The following is a 23,303-nucleotide window of genomic DNA, read 5'->3' as shown; positions in this document are numbered from 1 at the left end:
GGGCACCTATGATGCGAGTTCATGTGCCCCCCGCCCCTCCCCACAGACTCTTGTCATCCCCAAACTCCTGATTAGTTGGGGGCAGTTACCAGAGGCCTGGCCCATTGCAGAGCAGGTCTTAGTCACACCCACCGTTACACCCAATGCTGGGCACTGTTTGTGCTGTGGAGCCAGGAGATGCAGAGCAGCGACAGGATCCCACGACAAGGGCCTCAGAAGTCAATGGGAGTTTTGCCTAAGCAAGGTGTGCAAGAGCCAGGTCCAAACAGAGGCACTTAACCAGGGGTCTAGCAACAGCATTTTTCTTGGTCTGAAGAATTTTCATTTGCTGCTCCATAGTTAAGGCCTCTGGGCATCCGTGGTCCTGAGCTCGCTGGCTCTTCCCGCAGTGGTGAAGAAGGGCTAAAAAGCAGAGTAATCCCTGCAGTCTTACTGCCGTGGGGCCAGGGGGACTCTGCAACCTGCCAATGGAGTATATGCAGGCCGAGGCCCAGGGCATGCTGGCAGAGCCAGAGAGCTGCACGGACGGTCACAAGCCCCACAGGAAGGGGGTTGCAGTGGGTCAGAGCTGGTACTGCAGAACCTGGACTGCACTGGGAGTCATCCCCCTAACTCTGATCATGTTCCCATTCACCTGTTTATACCAACCAGCTGGGATGGAGCAGGCAGGATTCTGGGTCTCCAACCCCAGACAGCTAAGTGGGCTTTGTACATGGCACTTGAATTTCACTGTTTCTCGGCTTGTTTAGTCTACAGAAGAGAAGAGTGAGGGGGGATTTGATAGCAGCCTTCAACTACCTGAAGGGGATTCCAAAGAGGTTTTGCTTGGCTATTCTCAGTGGTGGCAGATGACAGAACGAGGAGTAATGGTCTCAAGTTGCAGTGGGGGAGGTCTAGGTTGGATATTAGGAAAAACTTTTTTACTCAGAGATTGGTGAAGCACTGGAATGGGTTACCTAGGGAGGTGGTGGAATCTCCATCCTTAAAGATTTTTAAGGCCCGGCTTGACAAAACCTGGCTGGGATGATTTAGTTGGGGTTGGTCCTGCTTTGAGCAGGGGGCTGGACTAGATGACCTCCTGTGGTCTCCTCCAACCCTGTTAGTCTATGATTCTATGCCCAGAGCTGGCCTTTAAGTAAAGACAAAGGGGCAACCATCACTGGCCAGGCAGGCATTAAAGTCCCATCAAGAGGAATCCATTCTTCCAGAGGCTCCTTAGAGAGGGCACATACACCGTGGGGACTGCCTGACCCACACATCACAGCAAACATCTTTCTAGCAGCTGGAAGGAAGTATAAAAGAGGGACAGTGACATAATCACTTGTTCTCTCTCCTCCCCCATCTCAACATCTGGAAGATCATCTGGAAGACAAAGACTTTGAACTGGGGAGATTGGACCAGGGCTGGGAAGGGGATCTGTATTGAGAACTGTGAGCTGCTTGTAATCTATATTAGGGTGAAAGATGGCTTGATTCAAATCTTCCTTAGTCTGTAGAATTTAGACTGCAAATTTATTTTTGTTTCTTATTTAACCAACTTTGATCTCTATGCCTGCTACTTATAACCACTTAAAATCCACCTTTCTGTAGTTAATAAATCTGTTTTATATTTTATCTAGAACAGTGTGTTTTTGGTTGAAGTGCTTAGGGAATCTTGGCTCAGATGAAAAAGGCTGGTGCATGTCCACTTTCCTTTGTTGAAGTGGTGAACTAATTAAGGAGCTCGTACTGTCCAAGGAAGTCTTGAACAGCGTAAGACAGTATATTTCTGGGGTGCAAGGCTGGGAGCTGGAGGATTGACTGGTGCCTCTCTCTGTATAATTCATGAGTGGCTTAGTGAGCCTTCATGCTATTAGCTGGGTGTGAGCTCCATATGCTGATGGCTAAGAGATAACAGCACCTGGAGGGGGTTGCTGTTTGTCACTGGCATACCATTGTGAGAGATGGCCCAGGCTGGAGAATTAAGGGGGCACAGCGGTCCCATGGTTCCAGGTTGTACCCCAAGTATCACATCACAAAGAGGGAATAGGCATAGGATCTCCAGTACTTACAGTGACTGGACACTCATTCATTATGTGTGCTTATTTGCAGGCGATTTGAACTACTAATGAATTTGATTTATACCGCAAAGACAAGACACCAGCTATTTCCTTCCAGAGGCCAGACACTTCCAATGACTCCTATCATATATGAATATGATGTAAAACAAACAGAATCCCAAAATTGCCACCACCTCGTGACTTTGTTCTTAAACAGCATCAAGGGCCAATATCTCTAACTGATTGTAACCGAGTAAGATCCCAGCCATGTCTGAGCTCATGCGGAGATTTATTGATTGCAGGTTCTCCCAGGTGTGTTTCCTTCATGTAATGGCTTGTTGCCAGGTGTGCCCATTTATTCTAGAATGACACAGTTCAAGTGGAGTCATGCTGGCTGCTGCACTCACAAAGAGGGGTGATCACAGGCCATTGTGGGTTCATCGTCAGCGATGTCCACAAACTCTGCTCCCCATTGTGCCCCAGTAATTCCATCAAGTCACTAAGGATGTGAACGGTGAGAGCAGCCTCTGTCCAACCTGCCCTCTATAAGAAGGAGTTGCACTACTTCCCTCCGGTCAACTGGGGCCCAGTAATTTTGTTCAGACCCATTTATTTTTCTGGCACCAACAAACCCCGACATTACTTTATTCAAAAGGAATGGCAGAGGAGAAAGGCAGCTGCAGCGGAGCCTTATTAATTGTTGCTGGAACCACAATGAGATGGCTGCAATGGAAAAGCAAAAGAAGCCAAGGTTGGATACTATTTGTGTGATGGATAAACTCTGGGTAAAACTGCTCATCCATCCTTCAGAAAGGGGTGTCCTCCCAAACCCATGATGGATTTCCAGATGCCTTAATTCTCCACAGATGCTGCCTGTTCAGATCTGGACATGCCAAGCACCCTCAAGCTTTTATTTAATTGGGTGTACGGTACACATCATGCTTTCCACATCTGGGCCAGTACTTCCAGCATGTTATCAATTAGAGCACAGGATTAACACTTTATTCAATTACACATTACACTCACTGAAACAAATCAACACAAACTGAATGAGATTGTAACTTCTTTCTTATCCAGGGTATGGTTTGGGCCTGCTAGTCACCTCCGGGTAGTGTGTTCAACATTTTTAAAGGAAAGGTCCATTTGTATGGTGCAAGTAGAAGGAAAGTGAAGGATGGGTGGTGCTTTGGGACCTACTAGAAGATGGAGAACCAGAGTTATAGGTACTAATTTTTGTTTTTGCCGGTGGGAGCTTTTGAAGAGGTGTGTGTCTTGGGGGCTGGGGGGGGCACTCTCTCAGTTTTGGGGGAGGCTATTTTCAGCATATTTATACATTTCTTTCATATTCTAGTTACTGAATGTGTCTATCGTTGGTATCTTTACTATTTTAATAGTGATTCAATTGTTCTGAACTACATAATTACATTATCATGAATTACAGACTATTAAGATCATTGCAGTCACCTGCAAGCTGTCGTCACTAACAGCCCAGTTTAAAGACATTATGTCTCACTGTAGCTTTCTGGATGAAACTGTCAGCATCTTATTTACATCTAGGTTCCCTGGTATTATTTTGATGCACGTTAAGGACAGCTACGTTATTCAGCTGGGTCTGTCCAGTGATTATTGGAGATAACTTTTGTCTTCTGAAGCAGGAGAATGAGCATTCCGCAGTTCAGGATGATACAGGCACAGTGAGAAGGATCCTTATACATTTGCAGTACTCTGGAAACATAGTGCTCCCAGAGTACTACACATTACTCCCAGATCTCTTTCTTGATTTAGGCACCATCATTTTGTATTGTGATAGACTCAGGCCAGTTGGGTACAGCAGAATAGCTGAAGGCAGATATACTGGCCACTGGATTAACAGTTTTCTGTTCCCTGACTGACCAGAGCAGGGGCTGCTCCAGGCTAATGAGAACACCTGACTCTAATTAACCCGTAAAGAGTCAGGTGAGGCCATTCAGTTAATGTGACCACCTGACTCAAATTAAGGCCCTGCTGATACTATAAAAAGGGCTCACTCCAGTCAGGCAGAGGAGCCAGGGAGCCAGAGGAGAGGAAGTGCAGCTGAAGGGCTGGTTACTGAAGACACCCTAAAACATCGTTAAAGGAGCCCTAAGGTAAGGGTGAAGAAGGGAGAAGCAGGAGAGCTGTGGGAAGTGGCCCAGGGAAATGTAGCAACTCTGGCAGTGAAAGGTCGGCTGCCAACAACTGCTACCATTAGGGTCCCTGGGCTGGAACCCGGAGTAGAGGGCAGGCCCGGGTTCCCCCCAACCCACCACTACAGGAACATCTCCTGGGAGGGGAAGTCAGGTCCCTGTCAGGACAGGAGGCTGAACAGAGACTGTGGGAGTTCTCTCACCAACCTCCTTGCAGCCTATGATGAAAAGGGCTCAGTAGACTGTAACCCTGGCCCTAGAGAGAGAAGGGCTACGTGGAGGGTCACAGTGAGCCACTGAGGCAGCTAAACCGCCTAGAAGCGCAGGACCCACAGGAGCAAGGTCAGCGCTCTGCCACAGTATGTATTGTTGGGATTACATTTTGCCATGTGCCTACTTTGCAGTTAACACTGAATTTCATCTGTCATTTTGTTGCCAAGTCACCCAGTTTTGTGAGATCCCTTTGTAACTCTTCGCAGTCTCTTTTGGACTTAACTATCTTGAATAATTTTGCATCATCTGCAAACGTTGCCACCTCGCTGTTTGTCCCTTTTTGCAGATCATTTATGAATATGTTGAACAGCCCTGATCCCAGACCAGTACAAGCCTCTGGCGGGAAACTACATTTACTTCTCTCCATTCTGAGAATGGACCATTGATCCCTGCCCTTTGTTTCCTATCTTTTAACTGGAATGCCTGGGAATGTTTTCAGGATAATCTAGCGATCCTTAATTTAATTTAATGACAAGCCTTTTGTTATCTTAATCACCTGCCTCTGTTTATAACCAACTCCCTGCCCCAAGGGCAGAAGTTGTTAGCAGCACAGAACTCATCACATTCCACGCTCAAGCTCTGACTCCTGGGTGCACGACTTTTGCTTTTACCTTAAGAATAAAGCAGGCTTGCATAGGAAGTGCTGGTAGGTATCTTATAACTGTAGCAATTACACCTATTAAACGTCTCTGAAGAGAAGACAAGCAGGCCTGCTTAGGCAGACTCTGCTGGGAATAAAACAATGCAGGCAGGGAACTGTTTGGCCTGGAAATACCCTGGTGAGAAGGGAATGACTCACGGGTCTCCACCCAAGAAGGGCAACATCTGGGGACCTGTCAGCCTGAGTGTGGGTGCTGTGGTGTACCATAGAGGGGAGTACAGGCGCAGTTGTCCTGACCTATGACAGAAGGCAATGGGAATTCTGTCACTGCTTCCCTAGGGCTAGGATTTGAGAACACCCAAATGTCAAAACTTTTTGGACTGATGTGATCATTAGGAGGGACAATCTTCACTATTTGCTTTCCACCATATAACTTCTCATGCGTGATGTACCCAAATACTTGGATGCTAATATCTAAACCGTATTCTTCAGTTTATTCACCTACATTTGGGTTATTGCTGATTATGCGCTACATGTGTCTTATGACTTTAAAAACAACCTTTGGTGGTTGGTGACGCGGGGTGTGGGCCTGCTGTAACGTCCGCATAAACTCTCTGCTAGGTTATTTTAAGACTAAGGGGTAGTTTCAGCAGTTCTGGGTTGGATTTCATGGCCTTTGTCAAAACTAAATACATTGTACGGGCATTTAAACAGCACGCAGAAGAGGTAAGGTTAGATCTCCTTTTCTGGGGCTTAGAGAGCTTTCCCCTGAGCTCCAGGAGTCTTTTGTAAATGTGGACTTTTGCCTTTCCCAGGAGCTAGTGACAGCGTTCATGCCCCAGCAGATTTGCCATCAGTAAATTCCAACAAGGTCAGTGAGGCTGAAAAGTTATAACATGCTCTGTAGCAAACACTCCCTGGGTATAACTAGGAAACACCACAAAAGGAGCAGCCATCTGGCTGCACTGCTGTAGGTTTCTTCCAAAAGGCGTACAGAGCAAAGGCAGACAATCCAGTGACAAAGCTGCCAAAAGGGGTGGTTTTGAACTCCGATTTTTCTTTCTGAATCAATTGGTTTTTAATCAAAGCAAGATGAACAATTCAATTAGCTCTCCGAGCGTCTACTCCAGCTCATGTAGTTAATGACATGTCCTTCTTACTACTCTGCTATTGGGATTGCTACAGAGTGTTCTGCTGAAAGGTGCCAGTAGCTGCCATCTAATATGTCTATTAGATACTTAAAACTATCTAAAAGAACTATTATTAGATATGTAAAACAATTTCAATGTACATGACCCTATTCCTATACACTACACACTGAGAAAATCCTGGAGCATTTGTCAGATACAAGTTAGGTCTATAGGCCTTACTCAGATCCATGGTGCTCTTCTTTCTCTGCAACATATTGCAGGGGGGTGACAAAGTCAGACTATTGAGATGAAGAGTTGTGAGTTCAAGTCTTTCTGGTGCAACTTTTCTTTTTTTATTTTCTGGAAAATAACACTCCTCTGTGTTTCTTTAAGCAACTTGAGTGCAGAGGTTAGTGAATCCTTTTAAAAGGGCCAGCTGTGTTTCTCCATAATGTATCCAACAGAGAGGTGCAGTGCAAAGGGCAGCGACGTTACCACAATCAGGCTCTAAAGCAAGGCAAACACATGCCCAGGAGAAAGCAGAAAGCAGGTACTTGGTCGTTATTACTACCTCAAGCCAGGGGGTGCTGCTGCACCCCTCATTCCAGCCCCCCTGCTCACAAGCAGCAGGAGGTGTTTCCGTATGGCGTGGGAACCAGGGTCCCTGCCTTTCACCCAGGTTCCACTCACCAGATGGGAAGGGACATGCTCTTTATTCTCATTGCACCTCGCTGATCACAGACTAGGGTGCTAAGCAGAACTGGGTGAATCATGGATTTTTCAGTTTGCTGGCAATTCTGAAAAATTTAAAAAAATTAAAAATCATTTCAGGTAGAAACCAAAATGTAAGTTGGCCACCTAATGCAGTGGTTCTCAACCTTTCCAGACGACTCTCCCCCTTTCAGGAGGCTGATTTGTCTTTCGTACCCCAAGTTTCACCTCACTTAAAAACGACTTGCTTCCAAAATCAGACATAAAGATACAGAAGTGTCACAGCCCCACTATTACTGAAACATTGCTGACGTCTCATTTTTACCACATAATTCTAAAATAAATCACAACCCCACAGGTTGAGAAAAATTGATATAGTCTATAGAGCAGCATAAACAAGTTGTTGTCTGTATTACATTTTAATTTGCTAGTGTTTTTCATGTAGCCTGTTGTAAAACTAGGCAAATCTCTTCATGAGTTGATGTAAACCTGGGAAGACCTTTGCATAGCCCATGGGGTAGGTGCACCCCTGCTTGAGAACCACTGACCCAAAGTGACTGTATTTATTTTGGTCCATCTTTATTTCAAAAGCGATTCTGCAGCTTCTACCTTCCTGATCATTTTGATACCTTTAGTTACAAAGTTTCAGTGCTCCAGATAAGCCCATTCAGTTTGCAGCCTGTGACCATAATATTTAGAGGCTTTGCCACATTTGATTTAGAAGAAATGTGTCTAAGCTGGTGAAATGGTTTTGTGTACCCCTAAGACATAAGATCGTGGTGGCGTTGAATAGGTTTGTCTATTACACAAGTTACCTGGTTGTCAAAGAACTAACCTGACAAGCAATTGTCAATGTTTTACAGCCCTAACAATATTGGTCATAACAGCTTCTTTACAGCTCTGTCCCTTACTTTCTATAGCAGGGATGGGCAAACTACAGCCCGCAGGCCACATCCGGCCTGTGGGACCATCCTGCCCGGCCCCTGAGCTCCCGGCTGGGGAGGCTAGCTCCCGGCCCCTCCCCCGCAGCCCCAGTGCACTATGCCACCAGCGCTCTGGCCTGCCGCTCCGGCCGGGCAGTGCGGCAGTGTGGTTGGCTCCGGCATGGTAAGGGGGCGGGGAGCTGGAGGTCCCAGGGGGCAGTCAGGGGATAGGGAGCAGGGGGCGGTTGGATGGGGTGGAGGTTCTGTGGGGGGGTCAGGGGACAGGGAACAGGGGCGGGGGTTAGATAGGCGAGGGAGTCCCAGGAGACCTGTTGGGGGCGAGGGCGTGGATAGGGGTTATAATCATCATCTCCAGTGGCCATGCTGTCAGTCTCTCCATATCATGTCTCTGATTCCTGTTATTACAAACAAACATGGAGATACATGTTAATCCTTATCATTTTACATCAATTTCTCTTGAAATGCGCATGGCTGCCTCACCTCATCGTGTGATCTTGCTCAAACAGCCCTTGCACCAGAGGCCACTCTAGTCTAGACACTAGGCAGCTGCGTAGGGTGACAGATTTCTGAGGGGGGCAGATTCCAGGATCTCCCCCGGTTCCTTCCAGGCGTGGTGGGGGCTGAGGGGAGGGCTGCCAGATGGGGCTCCAAGAAGCAAGAAGCAGCCCCCTGCCTGGATACCAGGGTGGCAATCTCACCCTCTCCCCAGCCGCTCCATTCCCAGGTAGGATCACAGCCTTGGCTCTGGCACTAAGTGGATCGGGGCTGCTCCTGGTGGCACAGCGAGCGCCGTCGGGGCTTCAGCCACAAGGGGAGTGACCTGCTTGGCTCCTTGTTGGTCCCCAGCTTGCATCTGCCACTCTAAACCCAGCCCCCAAGGGCTCTGCTGCCTAGGCAGCCTCTGGCCCTGCCCCACATGCTGCCTGGACTCTCACTGTAGCCATCCTGTGCTACCAGCCTGGCAGCAAGGAACTCATCCGGAAAGGTGCGGAGGTCTGACTGCGGGCATGCGGGTTGCAGGTTTGAGGGCTAGGATGAGGTGGCGGGGGCGGACTGAGGAGGGCATAGGGTGTCCAGGTCCTACTGTGGTCGAGTTGAGCCGCTCCAGGGGAAAGCATTGTGGTTGGGCGGGGTCCCCAGCCCTAGGGGATGGAGGGTTGTAGGGAGCAGATGGGGAGCAGGTCCCTAGCCCTAGGGGTGGTTGAGTCCAGAGGAGAGTGGCAGATGGTGGATGGGGTGCAGTGCAGGTCCCTCCCACAAACTTCTAAGATCATAAGAATGGCCATACTGGGTCCTTCCAGCCCAATATCCTGTCTTCCACAGTGGCCAATGCCAGGTGCTTCAGGGGGAGAGAGCACAATAGGGCAATTTGTTGCATGATCCAACCCCTGTCGTCCAGTCCCAGCTTCTAGCAGTCAGAGATTTAGGGATGCCCCGAGCATGGGGTTGCATCCCTGACCAGCCACTGATGGACCTATCCTCCATGAACGTATCTAATTCTTTTTTGATCTGAGTTATACTTTTGGCCTTCACAGCATCCGCTGGCAACAAGTTCCACAGGGTGACTGTGCGCTGTGTGAAGAAATAATTCCTTGTGTTTGTTTTAAACCTGCTGCCTAGTAATGTCACTGCGTGTCCCCTGGTTCTTGTGTTATGGGAAGGGGTAAATAACACTTCTCTAGTCACTTTCTCTAAGGGAATAGGAGGGAGGTGACACACTGATGTTTTTGGCTAGGGCAGCAGATTGGCTTGAGTGGCCTCTGCCTTTCACCACCCTCTCCTGAGGGGCCAGGTATCCCTGTCTATCTCGTTTGGCACCTGCTGTGTGCACAGAGAAGATTTCAGTCACCAGGGCCAGTAACTTGGGGCTAGATTCACAAGGCAGACTTAGATGTCTAAGTCCAACATTGAGGTACCACTGTCATTCCCCAAACCCCCACTCAGCTGCCACCTAACCCTACAAGCCCCTCTCTTTCCACCATTAGCATGCTCAGGACACACAGCACCGGAGTCCTGATACCCAAGCAGCTCAGCACCTGCACACCTAAGCCCCCTGGGATTTACCAGTGAAGTATTCCCCTGCCTAGCTTGTCTGGTGGGCCTGATCCAGCAGGGCTGCCTAGCACATGCTTAACCCCACAAAACGCACACATGCTATAACCCAATGGTCAGAGCCCTGACCCAGCAGGTGGAAAATGCAGGTTCCAATTCCCACTCTGCCTACTGCTGAGCAGGGCTTTAAACTCCTGCCTCGGGTCCTGACCCCCTGGCTATGGGGCATTCGCAGGTGGCTCTTTTCAACCTCTCCTGTTGGGTATTAATAATTAAATTCCGTGTCTAACTCCCTTTGAGGGGACAGGTGGGGCTTAAGCCTCGCCCCTCTGCTCAGCATTTCCTGCTGGCTTCTGGGAATCCTTTTCCAGGTGCTCACCTCTCCCCAGGCATTCCTCAGGGATCGGGGCAGCAGGGCACCTGGAGATACGTCCACACTGCAACAAACCCTCATGGCAGCAAGTCTGAGTCTGGATCAACTGACTCGAGCTCAAGGGCCATATGCTACAGCGCGAAAAATAACAGGTCAAACATTCCCACTCCGGCTGGTGCTTAGGGGGGAGGGACTCAGAGCCCGAGGAGGAATGTCTACACCTCTGGTTTTAGTCCCATAGCATGAGCTCCGTAGACCTGGGCTCTGAGACCCGTTGCCAGGGATTTTTGGGGTCTGTTTTTTTGCAGTGTAGACGTACCCTCAGTCCTCCTTGTGAATCTAACTCTTGGCTCCTTTCCCCAGCACTTTGTATGGCCTGGGCGTTCCTAGCCCTTATAGACCTGAAAGTCAATGGAGCAAGCAGCAGTGAGACACCACCTGTCCCTGAGAAGAATGCATCTTCCTGTTTAGGAAAAGCTAGAATATCTGGGCTTGCCGGGGCCAGGAGCAAGTGGGTGCAAGAAGGAACAATTGCAGTCAATGAAGCTGTACAGCACATGACACGTTATTAATGCTGGTGTCACGCCCGCACAGTGCACACTACGGAGCCCAGTATTTGTCATCGCACACACAACGAGCGGTGCTCCAGTTTCCCCTGTACTTGTACAGGAAGTGAAATAGTTGTGGCGGGCTGACAAAGAGAGACCCAAGTGCACTGGTTTAATCAGTTTGCCATGAGGCCATTACACAGCTAGATGCCCTGGATCTGGAGGGCTTGGCAGATGCTGAAATTTCTACAGGTTGCCAAGTCATCCAAGGATAGCCTTGTAAACAAAATCATTCAGTTCACCCAGGTGCTTCATCCGTGACCAAAGCCTCCTGGAGACCATTAAAAACACAGGCAGGGACCTGTTAGCGACCAAGACCGTCCAGGCACTGAGACGTCTCCATGACAGCCTTCTGTGGTGGGTAGAACTGGTGCTCACTGCTTTGGGACTCACGGGATGAGAAATGTCTGCATGTCACCTGGGGCACTGGCCAAATACTACTGATCAAATCACTATTCAGTGAAACCCAGAATATGCTGGGAGGAAATTATTCAGTGTTTATTTGATTATTTGCCCATATAAGACCATGCTGCTTTCATTGCACCAACTGCTTAAAGAGGTGAGTGGAAGTAAATAGCAATGCGGGGGTAGGGAGAGGTCATTAAAAATGACCTCCCCCTCTTCTAATTGTTTGGTAGAGTAAATCCAACCAGCTGTATCTGGAAAAGGACAGCAGCTAAAGCCTGAAAGTGCTACCCCTGGGTTCCTGCCCCCTCCTTCTCTGCCCCACTGCCTTTGCAGGAGACTACAAGTATAGAAGGAAGTAGAATTTCAGTCCAGTTATGACTATTCCCAGCCACATCCCCTTACTGGAAATGCTGCCTGAATCGTGTTGTATTGTTGCAGTCTCTAATGGGTTAACAGAACGGCCATCTTCCCCTGTTGGTTCTGAGCAACCGAAACTCCAACTTGTTGGAAGAGAGCCAGTGCTGACGTTAGTCTGGGAGCCATCAAAGCTCTGCTGGCTTTCAAGGACTTCACTGGGGGGTTCTTTTCAATGCTGGTGTCAGTAAAATGCTCATTTTCCTTGTTCAGAAAGACAGGATCGTCTGCCTCTGAGCAGAGTTTGGTTTTTTTTTCTAATTGGAGCTCTATTATAAATGCAAACCCCCAAATACCAAGTGTTCTGCTCACAATGTGTTCTTGGAAATACTTGGAAAGGCAGTTTGGCTCAGATCCCCAAAGCCTCCTTGTGCCAGCACAGCTTTAGCAGCTACACACTGTTCTGTGCTCAGACCGACTTGCCATTGTCACTAGCCTGGAGGTGGTGGAAGGTCACATCAGACCAACTTTGCACACCAGGCTGGTCTCCGAGCACACAGCAGAGCAGCTTGAACAATATTCCAGAAATGGGGCTTGTTGTCAGAGGGTCCGAGAATACCAGGGGGAGCTTCTACAGCAAGAGGCTTAGTCAGTTTTTGGAAAACTGTTCTAACCTCCTATTTTACTATCTTACTGCCTCATTTGATCATCCATAAACTTTTCTGTTCCCAGGAGCGTTCCTATCTGGCTGATGACTCCACGGGCAAAGTGTCAGGCAGAGAAAAGATTTCTTTAGGGAGTTTGGGGGCCTGAAAATTGGTTTTATAGAGTCATACAATTTCAGGCTCAGAGGGGCCCTGTCATAAACATACAGCTAAAGTAGCATAAAGTCCCTCTTTACCCTGTAAAGGGTTAATTCCTCTTTTACCTGTAACGGGTTAAGAAGCTCAAGTACCTGACTGGCACCTGATCCAAAGGACCAATAAGGGGACAAGATACTTTCAAACCTGGGGGCGGGACGGGAGGGAAGGCTTTTGTTCTGTCTGTTCCGTGTGGCTTTTGCCGGAGCAAGATCAAAGAAGCAAGCAATCCAACTCCTATAGAGTTAGTGAATATTTAGCAAGGAAATGCGTTAGATTGACTTTTATTTTGGCTTGTGAATTTTCTCCGTGCTGAGAGGGAGGGTATTCCTGGGTTTCTTTTTGTAACTTTAAAGTTTTGCCCAGAGAAAACCCCTCTGTGTTTTGAACCTGATTGCCTGTGAGATTATCTTCCATTCTAATCTTACAGAGGTGCTCCTGTCACCTTTTTTCTTTAATTAAAATTCTTCTTTTAAGAACCCGATTGATTTTTCATTGTTTTAAGATCCAAGGGTTTGGGGCTGTGTTCACCTGTACCAATTGGTGAGGATATATTCTCAAGCCTCCCCAGGAAAGGGGGATTGTTCTCAAGCCTGCCCAGGAAAAGGGGTGTAGGAGCTTGGGGGGATATTTGGGGAAGGGAGGGCTCCAAGTGGCCCTCCCTAAATGTTTGTTTAAATCACTTGGTGGTGGCAGCGTTACCTAATACAAGGTACAAGGAAGGATTTGTGCCTTGGGGAGTTTTTAACCTAAGCTGGTAGAAATAAGCTTAGGGGATCTTTCATGCGGGTCCCCACGTCTTTACCCTAGAGTTCAGAGTGGGGATGGAACCCTGACAGTCCCTCTGTCCTCCTGGATGACCCTGCATAACAGGTGGATTAGTAACAATACAACATAAAACTAATACCTAACTCTTCTATAGTGCCTTTCATCAATAGATCTCAAAAAGAGGCCACTATCATTATCCTCATTTTACATGTGGGGAAACTGAGGCTCAAAGAAAGACTGTGACTTGCCTGACCTTGGGCAAGGGACAGAACCAGGACTGGAATCCAGGTCTTGTGCCACAAAGGAAGTTGGCCTCAAAACGCTCAGCATTGTAGCATGTAACTTTTAGCTGCACTGCCACCTAGTGCAATTCACCCCAAATTAGGCACCCAGGCACCCTTGTATCGTGTAAGGGGAGAGTTCGGCACCTAAGAAAGCATTTCTCAAAAGCCAGCATGCTGCATAGGGAGCCACCTAAGCAGCCAACGAAAGGGAGGCACCTTTCTCCAGCCAGGACTCTGCGGACAAGGCAGAAGTGTTCCATAAATATTTCTGCTCTGTATTTCGGAACAAAACTGAGGATGCCGCCATATCATGTGGTGATGGTGACACTCTTTCCGTCCCACTAGTATCTCGGGAGGATGTTAAACAGCAGCTACTAAAATCAGACATTTTGAAATGAATAGCTCCAGATAACTCACATCCAAGGTTTTTAAAACAGCTGGCTGAGGAGCTCGCTGGACTGGAATGTGGATTTTCAATACGTCCTGGAACACTGGGGAAGTTCCAGAAGACCAGAAGCAAGCTAAGGTCATGCCAATTGTTTTTAAAAGGGTAAATGGGATGACCCAAGTAATTATAGGCCTGTCAGTCTGACATCCATCCGGGGCACGATAATGGGGCTGCTGATACGGGACTCAGTGAGTGAAGGATTAAAGGAGGGTAATATAATTAATACCAGTCAGCATTGGTTTAGGTCCTGCAAAACAAATGTAACCCTTCTGCCAGGCTGAATTGATAGCAGCAAGGGCCAGGTTCAATACATAGGGGTCCCTTCCCGACAACGTAATGCAAAACCAGCTCGAGCCCCCACCCAGTGACCTGGGAAAATCTTACACACACCCCTGGGCGCCTCAAAGAGGCAATGCTTCCCCTCTCGCAAGCACAGAGTCTCGGTGTAGCAGAAAAGATTTAATTACATGAGATAAACAACAAGCATTAAATTGGGAAAACACTTCAACTAGAGTTCATAGACCAAACCGTGAGCAAAGACACACCCCAGGAAACTGGGCCGTGTCCTTTTCCCTGGGCTCTTGAGTCCAGCAACCCCAAAATTACCCCAAGACTCCAAAGTCCAATACCCCAAATGTCCCTAGAGTCCAGCAACCCAAAGATCACCCACAGTCCTGAAAGTCCCGCAATTCAAAAGTCTCTGTCCCGGGTCAGTGCAGCCCCAGAGTTCGAGAGTCTATCTGCAGAGGTTCCCCCCCAGCCCGAGCCCCAGCCCCAGCCTGGGTAGAAAGGGGCACCTTACGTGGTCCGAGGCAAACTGCCCTGCCTCTCTGTGGGGTTCTGCTTCCACCTTCTCTACGAACTGCTCTGTTCTACCAGCCACTCCACTCTGCTCCTCCAGCCGTCCTCACAAATTGCTCCGCTCTGCTCTGCTCCACCAGCCGTCCCCACAAACTGCTCCGCTCCGCTCCACCAGCTGCTCTGCTCCACCAGCCGTCCCCACAAACTGCTCTACTCCACTCACTCTGTGGCCCCACAAACTGCTCCACTCCGCTCTGCCAGCTGCTCTGCTCCGCAGTATAGCTTGAGGCTCCCCCACTAGTTAGCACAGTACACAGTGTTCTCAGCTCAGCAATTCCAGCTCTTTAGTGATTTCAGCTCACAGTAGGGGAGCCCCAGTGCTGGTGCACCATTAGCCCAAAGTGAGTTCAGCTCAGTAACCTGTATCTAGATTCTTAAAGGAATCAAAAATCAGCTCTGATATTCCACAGTGGAGAGAGTAGGTGGAACTAGTGCTTCTGGCTCACACAAGGCACCCACACCACCAGGTACAGATACCTATCCCCAGCCTCTCTCAATTCACTGGGTTTTGGAACCCATGTCCCTTGTCTAGCAAGTGCTATTTAGTTGATGGTGAAGCCCTTTATCATAAAACAGTTTCATAGTTCCTCATTTACTTAATCAGGGTGACAACACTTTATTCCTCCTGCCCCAATAACAAAGAAATTGGGGATCCCACAGCTGTGAAAGTAACCATTTTAGGCTGCCGTGGGCTATGCTAGGCGGGATGGGTGTGCCTATGCAAACACGATCAGCCTCTGAAATTCTTTTCCACACTCGCCATAATTCACCACCAGATGTCAGGGTAGAGCTCATCCTGACTCTGCTTACACAAACATGATTTTTTTTAATGAGATTACAAGGTTGGTTGATAAAGGTAATAGTGTGGATGTTACACACTTAGACATCTGTCAGGCATTTGACTTGGTACTGCACAACATTTTTGTGGAAAAAAAAGAACCAGTACAATATAACCTTAATATGGTGCACATTACAGGGATTAAAAACCAGCTAACCAATAGGTCTCAAAATGTAACTGTGAATGAGGAATCATCATCAGATGCATGTGTTTCTAGTGGGGTCCTGCAGGAATTGGTTCTTGACCCTACACTATTCAACATGTTTCTTAATGACCTGGAAGACACACAAAATCATCACTGATAAAGTTTGCAGATGACACCGAAATTGGGGGAGTGGTAAATAATGAAGAGGACAGGTCACTGATACAGAGCAATTTGGATCGCTTGGTAAATTAAGCACAAGCAAACGATATGTGTTTTAATACAGCTAAACGTACAAAGAATGTCGGTCATACTTACAGAATGGGGGGTTCTATCCTGGGGAATAGGGACTGGGCGTTGCAGTGGATAATCAGCTGAACATGAACTCCCAGTGCGACGCTGTAGCCAAAAGGAGCCCTGGAGGATTGCAGAGGGAAATCTCAAGTAGGAGTAGAGGGTTTATTTTACCTCTGTATTTTGCACGGGTGCTACCTGTGTCCAGATCTGGTGTCCACAACTCCAGAAGGGCCACGAGAACAAAGAAATGATTAGAAAATGTGCCTTATATTATAGTAGGAGACTACAGCTTTTCAGCTACACAGAGATCTTCCTCAGGCTGTGAAGAACTCTGTGTAGCTAGAAAGTTTGTCTCTCTCACCGACAGAAGTTTGTCCAATAAAAGCTATTCCCTCACCCTCCTTGTCTCTCTAATATCCTGGGATTGACATGGCCACCACCACATCATATTATGGTGCCTTCAGCAACTCAATCTATTTAGCTTAACAGAGAGAAGGCTAAGGAGTGACTTAATTACAGTGTACAAGTACCTACATGGGAAACAAATATTTGACAATGGGCTCTTCAGTGTAGCAGACAAAGACATAACATCATCCAATGGCTGAAAGTTGAAGCTAGATAAATTCAGACCGGAAATAAGGTGTACGTTTTTAACAGTGAGAGTAATTAACCACTGGAACAAATAACCGAGGGATGGGGTGGATTTGCCATCACTGACCATTTTTTAAATCAAGATTGGATATGTTTCTAAAAGATCTGCTCTAGGAATTATTTGGGTGGAAGTTCTATGGCCTATGTTAGAGAGGAGGCCAGATAATATTATCACAATGGTCAATTCTGGCCTTAGAGTCTATGAATCCACAGCTGTAAACACTCTCGTGTAGTTGGGCACTTATGCCAGTTCAGCCTTTTCTCACGAAGAGCCAGAGAGAGACCCGACCCCACAACAGGCTAGCAGTTAGGGCACAGACCTGGGGTGGAGGTGACTTGTTTTCACATCCCTGATTTAAAGCAGGGACTCGAGTCTGGGTGTCCTCTAGTCCAGGTGAGTGCCGCCACCATCACACTATAGCAGAGCCTGGGGTGGAGTTTCCTCACTCTTTCCTGTTGAAGCTGTTCCACTTTGTATAAACAATTAAATATCCAGTGAAGCAAGGACCTGAACCTCATTTTCCCACCGCCCAGCTGAGGAGCCAAGCCACCAAGCTATAGAATCAATCTCACGCTTTCTTTGGCCCAATGAATATTTCATTATTTCATATAAAGTAGAACAGCCTCAGCAAGGATGAACCTCCTGAATACCCACCCGTCTGGTGGTCAGAGCACTCATGTGAGATACAGGAGACCCAAGTTCAAATCAGAGCTCTAAAAAAAGACAGAGCAGGAATTCAAACATGGGTCATCCGCATCTTAACTAAGGACTCCAGACACTGCACTACTCAGCATCAGAGATTTACATACATGCCGGCCTGTGGGACTTTGCAAGCAGAAACTTAGGTGCCTCCCAGATTAGGCAGTAGCCAAGTGAAGGTTTTTGAGACTCTCGCTGATGCCTAAATGTTGGACTTAAACACCTAACGTACCAGTTAGGCCCTTGAGCGCCACTGCTCTATCCACTAGACCACACTGCCCCCTTCAGACAGCCTGTAAGGAATGGCTATGACTTTGCAAGGGCATGTGACCAGCCCACATGACTCTAGACTCCATTTGGGGTACCTGTATTTTTCCACAAACTGGGCTGGGAGCTGTTTTTGGAACAAAGGGTTCCGGCCATTTGAAAAAGCTAGATAAGGCCAGGAGTGGCATCATCTGTTGTTCTTTACTCCCCCACAACTCAACACAGGAGAGAAGCTCTGAAATGAAAGGACTTGGAATGGGGGTGGGGATCCCAAGCTGCAAAGCCAGTGCAGCTTGTGCTTTGAGAATCTGCGAGCCTGCTTGTGTCATCAGTAAGCGTGAGAAAGTGCTAATTCATATCCAATCTTTCTAGTATTTTAGGCTTAGTTTATTATTTAGGTTTTGTTTATTTATTAGGTAATCTGCTTTGATCTGTTTGCTATCATTTATAATCCCTTAAAATCTATCTTTTTGTAGTTAATAATCTTGCGTTATGTTTTAATCTAAAGCAGTGTGCCTTTGCCTGAAGTGTCTGGGGAAAATCTCAGCTTGGTTTAACACAAGCTCATTGTGCATATTCCTCTCCATATTGAGGAAGAGGCGAACTGGGTAATAAATTCATACTGGTCGGGGTTTCGATCAGGGCAGGACATTACAGCTCTGGGGTCCTAGGCCAGGGGTCTGGGGCTTATTTTGGCTGTAGCCTTTCTATTGTTGGTTCATGCAGCTGGGTGTATCCCTGCCTGTGTGAATGCTGGCGGAAGTGTAGGACCAGGAGCAGTCTACAGCTTCTCACAGCGGCACAGTGCTGAGAGGGAGCCCAAGCCGGTGAGTCAGAGGGCTCAGTGGTACCCCAGTTCCAGGTGGCACCCCGGGGGGAACCCATCACATCCACCATTCCCCTTGATAAGTTGCTCCAATAGTTAATTATCTTTAGCATTAAAATGTGTATAATTTCCAGCTTTCATTTGTCTAATTTTACCTTCAAGTTGCTGCAATGATGCAGTGCTTTCTATCTGTCTGTCTGTTTATCTGTCATCATCATCTTGGGCTTTAATAAAGGAACAGAAAAGCTGAGCAGAAAGCATGTTTTCTCTCTCCGTTCATCGGGTCATGCATGCTGCAGAATATCTTCAGTCTTCTACAGGTGTAAATGCTACTACCGAGGCTGTGTGACAGCCAGTCATATTGCTAACTGACTGCACTTTATTTTCAAGAAATAGTTTTAAAAAATGCAGCCATTCAGAAACCAGCTCTGTATAAATGTTCAGCATGCTTTGACTTATGTATTTCTTTTAATGAAGTGGTCTCTGATTGTTCCATGATGAACATTTCCAGCTTTGGAAAGTAAACAGAATGATTTTGTTCTTTTCCATAGGCACAGCCTGTGGGTTGCCTTGGCCTTTACATAGCAGCAGACCATTTCCTGGGACTTTCTCTCATTATATAACATTTGTTCTGAAAATATTTTTCAGGGTTGCTAAAATTGTCTGTGATGCATGTCAATGACGTCTAATTTGTGAGCCACAAAATTTTCTACTTTGCAGCAATCACCCTGAATGCTCAGTAAGTTTCAATCACACGTTTCCCATGAAGACCTGAAGCATTTTAACTGGATAATTTTGTTTTTCACACACTATAGCCAATAGACGATTCCAGCATAGACAATGACAACATTGTATCCTGGGACAAAATGTTCACAGCCAACTGCTAGAGGGGATTGAGGGAACCATCTTTATGTCTTCTGGGATTGTCACCAATTGAAAGGATTGATGTTAGAAATCTGATGCAAGAGTTACTCAAGTGAGACAACCCTCAAATGCAGGGGGTCTCAAACTGGGGGTCGGGACCCCTCAGGGGGTCGTGAGGTCATTATATGGGGGGTCGCGAGCTGTCAACCTCCACCCCAAACCCCACTTGCTTCCAGCATTTATAATGGTGTTAAATATATAAAAAGTGTGTTTAATTTATTAGGGGGGTGTCGCAGTCAGAGGCTTGCAATGTGAAAGGGGTCACCAGTAAAAAAGTTTGAGACCCACTGCTCAAATGCCTATTACCATGGTGTTAGGAAAGTGCCCTGATTGGTTGAAACTAAATAAAGGCCTTGTCTTGTGAACATTTAATTTGATGCAAGATGGAGTGTAAATCTACCTTACAGTAACTTCCCACACACTCAGGCAGGTCTACACTACAAACTTGCATCGGTGCAACTGCACCAATACAGCTTCATCACTGTAGTGCTTCTGGTGACGATGCTCTAAGCTGATGGGAGAAAGCTTAGTAACTCCAGCTCTGCAAGTGGTAGCTGCCTATGTCGGCGGGAGAAGCTCACTCTCTGACACAGAGCTGGCTACATAGGGGGTTACGGTCAGTCTAACTATGTCGCTCAGGGGGGTGGATTTTTCAGGCCCCTGCACGATGTAGTTAGACTGAAGTAAATGTGTAGTGTAGAGCTGGCCTCAGTGTCTGGGTGGACCCTCTTACAGCGCACTAGCAGTTCCATAGTGCGTTTTGATCTTCTCTTGGTTCAAAGCAGAACACTGGACAATGTCACTCATATCTCACTATAGAAAGGAGATTTGGGCTCTGTTTCAGCAGTTAACCTCCCCTCCCCACCCCACCCCAAGTAGTATTATATCAACTGCCCAGTTAAATGTCCTGTTTGCACGTCATTTATTAGTGAGATCCCAGAACTGAAGACATGTCACATATAAATACTAGGAGAGAACCTTGGTGCTTTACAGCAATGGAGTGTTTCCTGGAATAGAAGCCATTGCCGTTCCCTCAGTCATAAATTTAGCTAAACTCCATCACAGCTGATAGTAAAATCACAAATCAAGAGCAGGCTTCTTGGTAGCTTTAATTCTATTGAATTAGAGCCAGGCCAGTGTGCATGAAGGAAATCCAGCATTGGTCTCTTTGTAGCTGCTTCATTAGCTGCCATTTATACAGCTCTGTATAAAGTATTAAACATAAAACTCAGCTCCAGGCTCTAGCAGGGCAGACTCCTGGCTCAGAAGTTTACTCTGCAGAGCTCACTGTACTGCAGGGCAGAAAGCTTCTCCTCAGCTGGGCAGCCCCAGGACAGGGGAGCCATGACCAGCAGGGCTGGTGGAAATTTTCTGTCAAAAAGTTAATTCACCTGAAAACTGGAGTTTTTGACAAATGAAAATTTTTGCTGAAAGTGTCTGTTTTCCTTAATATTTTTGATTTTGTGTTGAAATACCAAAATCTCGACAATTTGGGGGTGAGAGGGTGTTGGTGGTTCTCAGGCACATATTTTTGGGTTTCAGTTGCCAAAAACCTAAACGCTTTTGGTATTTGCGTGTATGCTTTTTGATGAATTTTGATGAATTTTGCAAGGCAAATTTCCACAAAAAGGCCACATTTTTGTTTTCCCCCACAGGAAGGCCACCTCCTTTTTCTGACCAGCTGCAGGGATCCAGCTTATTCCTACATCTTCTTCATGAGAGGCTCTGGGGTACATCGTAGGCCTATGAAAAGACACTCCAGCTGAGGATTCTTCCCCACAGCGTGTGAGCAGCTAATCCAACAGGTTGCCCCGGTTTGAAAAGGATGCAGATCTCACTAGCAAACATCTTGTGCTCCGGTGATGAATGAAAGGTGCAACCCTGGAATTTATAGCCCAGCATTATCAGTAGAGGAATAGACGCTCTGGGGTTGGAGGGAGATGCCTCTGTATGGCTCTTTTCCAGTGCACCTGCTATGCTGTTGCTGTTCACCCTATTAACACTGTGCCTCATCACTACCTGTGCGAACCTCATGCTCAAACACTGAGCCTACTCCCTGTCAAATTTAACAACCACTTCATACCCTTTTTACAATCCCATCACACCTGCGCACAGAATACCACCTAACCCAATGCTTCCCCCACCCATTTCTAAATTCACGTCCTGCTCCCATATCCCACCTCACTACTGTCAATAGCCATGGGAAGAAGACCCCCATTTCCTGCTGCTGAAACACCTTACACACTTCTGTATTGAAATGATGCACATTGGGACCTCAAGGTATGCATGCACCTCATTCCTTTGACAACACATGGGGGGCTCAGACCAGAGCTCCTAATATCACAGTCTCCTCACAGCTCCTCACACTAATCCCCAGATCTCCTTGTGTCCCAAGCACAGCTCTGTCACGCTCCTCACTAACCCTCAGATCTCCTCATATGAATCAGAGCTATTCCATGCCACTCCATCTTATTCCTCCACCATTCAGTACGGTACCCCTACCACAGTGAGTGCAGCAGATAACTCCCAATGGCGATTGCCAGCACAGGGAGAGCAGGGGGTGGGGGAAAAGTTAAGTAATTAGAGTTATGTAGCACTAATAGTTAAGGCTACGTTTTAGTCACAGGTATTTTTAGTAAAAGTCATGGGCAGGTCACGGACAGTAAACAAAAATTCACATCCCATGACCTGTCCATGACTTGTACTATGTCCCTAATTAAAACTTGGGCCGGGGGGCCATGGGTGCTCTGGGAGCAGTCTGGGGGCGCTGCAGGTGCTGGGGGTTTGGCTGGTGCTGGGGGAGGCAGGGGGTGGCGTGCGGCCGGGGACCCTCTGATGCTGGGGGAGGCGGGGGGCAGCACGTGGCCCAGGACCCCTCTGGTGCTGGGAGGGGGGCCAGGTGGTGGCGTACGGCCCGGGACCCCTCTGGTGCTGGGAGGGGGGCCAGGTGGTGGCGTACGGCCCGGGACCCCTCTGGTGCTGGGAGGGGGGCCAGGCGGTGTCGTGCAGCCCAGGGCCCCTCTGGTGCTGGGAAGGGGGTCAGGGGGTGGCGTGCAGCCCAGGGCCCCTCTGGTGCTGGGGGAGGTGGGGGGCAGCGCGTGGCCTGGGACCCCCCACTCATGCTGGAGGGGGGGTGATGGCATGCGGCCTGGGACCCCTCTAGTGCTGGGGGAGAGGGGTGGTGGGGCTGGCAGGCTTCCTACCCATCTCCGCGTGTCTTCCATGACCTCCTTGACAGACATGCAGCCTTACTAATAGTCCAGCCAGGAAAGTCACTCACTACTCTGGTCTCAGCATACTTTTGTGGTACTTGCCCATCAACTCCCAAGGTGCACAGCAACATGGACCTACACCGTCTTTTTTGCCTGAAATGTCTCCCAGCACAGACATCTCAGTGGTGGGAACAGTAGGAACCCTAAAGTGTTGGCAGCGACTGGCCTTTTTACCATCTTGTTGTCTAGACTTGTTGTAAGCAGGGTCAGATGACACAGGGCTGAAAGCATGGGTGGCTGCTGACCTCTTATCTACACCAGAGCTCTGCCAGCGGAGTGGCACCAGCATTCATGGTCACAAGTTTTAGGAAGAAAAGGGGAGGTAAGAACAGCCTCTGAGACCATCAGAGTTGCTAGACAACGTTACAGAAAGGCAATTCAAGCAGGAAAACTGTGAAAAGAGCTTTTCATCACCATATTACACCGGTGACCCTTTCCTACTAACAATAGCCTCATTTTCCATTATACGAAGCATCTACCTTTCATCTATGAGATTTCAGAAACCCAC

At 47.7% G+C, this 23,303-nt stretch overlaps 1 long non-coding RNA gene across 1 annotated transcript; it reads left to right on the top strand.

The window, feature by feature from the left end:
- Positions 1-2,458: 2,458 nt before the first annotated feature.
- Positions 2,459-21,632, top strand: LOC120387026. The gene is made up of 3 exons (XR_005590002.1): positions 2,459-2,552; positions 3,116-3,261; positions 21,179-21,632. It is a non-coding gene; the product is annotated as an uncharacterized LOC120387026 (long non-coding RNA).
- The last annotated feature ends 1,671 nt before the right edge of the window (positions 21,633-23,303 follow it).

This window comes from Mauremys reevesii, linkage group 19, assembly GCF_016161935.1.
Source record: "Mauremys reevesii isolate NIE-2019 linkage group 19, ASM1616193v1, whole genome shotgun sequence".
NCBI lineage: Eukaryota > Metazoa > Chordata > Testudines > Geoemydidae > Mauremys > Mauremys reevesii.
Note: the sequence above shows the minus strand (reverse complement) of the source record. Positions and strands in the feature narration are given on the sequence as shown.